At 35.7% G+C, this 1,164-nt stretch overlaps 1 non-coding gene across 1 annotated transcript; it reads right to left on the reverse strand.

The window, feature by feature from the left end:
• Positions 1–837: 837 nt before the first annotated feature.
• On the reverse strand, positions 838–944 carry LOC128034324 (small nucleolar RNA R71). The gene has a single exon (XR_008190453.1). It is a non-coding gene; the product is annotated as a small nucleolar RNA R71 (small nucleolar RNA).
• Between the last annotated feature and the right edge of the window lie 220 nt (positions 945–1,164).

Genomic DNA, 1,164 nt, shown 5'->3' on the forward strand with positions numbered 1-1,164 from the left:
CACTGCATTCTTATCATTATTTTTGTCATAACATTAATCATATTTCAGTATAATAACTTGGCCATTTTATACCTACTTCGATCCCTGTGGAGACGATCTCACTTATCACTTTATTACTTTATTCGATGTGTATACTTGCATAATTCACAAATCATATTCACATGCGACAAGTTTTTGGCGCCGTTGCTGGGGATCATCAAATTGGTGTAATTTGGTTTGGTTATTTTATTTAACTTAGTTATATTCTACAGGTTTGCCATCAATGCACGAGAAGAGCCATTCCTGCTAACAAAGAATATCCTTTTGACCTAGAGATCGAAAGAACTTTATGAAGAATATCCTGGCCTCAATGATAATTTGAATGGTTAAGATGCTAATCCTCCTGTTCGTAGGGTGATACCTGGTCTGAAAAATAATCTGAATGGTTAGGATGTTAATACTCTTGTTCGTAGGGTGATAGATGACTGAGATAGAACAATCTGAGAGCATGTTGTGCCAGTTTTGGATTATCTGAATCCAGGGATAGTCAGACCACAAATTTAAGCTCAACAATTCGAGCTAAAACCAATAATGTTTTAGATGTTACAAATAGTGAGATAGTTCAGCAAGTTGCCTATTGAAGATCCACAATTGCATTTAAGACTTTTTCTAGAAGTCTGTGACTCATTTAAACAATAGGGTGTTCCTAAAGATGCCCTAAGGCTTAAATTGTTTCCATATTCCTTGAGAGACCAAGCAAGAGCATGGTTGAATGCTTTTCTGTCGAAAATAGTGACATCATGGAATTATCTTTGCTAGAGATTTTTGCTACAGTATGATCCCCCAAATATGAAAGCCAAACTTAGAAATGACATCACATATTTTTGGCAGTTACAGGATGAAACACTATATGAAGCTTGGGGATGATTTAAGTAATTACTTCAGAAATGTTCAATGCAGGGATTCTAGCATTGGACACAGATGGAGATATTTTATAATGGAATGAATGTGCATACAAGGATGGTAGTCAATGCCTCTACAAATGGTACTCTGTTGGATAAATTCTATAACAAAGCATATGAGATTTTGGAAAAGATTGCCAACAATGATTATCAATATCCTACCATGAGATTTTGGACAGGTAAGAAAGTTGTTGGTACCATGGAGCTCGATGCAATCACTTTG

The sequence above is a fragment of the Gossypium raimondii genome, chromosome 10 (genome assembly GCF_025698545.1).
Source record: "Gossypium raimondii isolate GPD5lz chromosome 10, ASM2569854v1, whole genome shotgun sequence".
NCBI lineage: Eukaryota > Viridiplantae > Streptophyta > Magnoliopsida > Malvales > Malvaceae > Gossypium > Gossypium raimondii.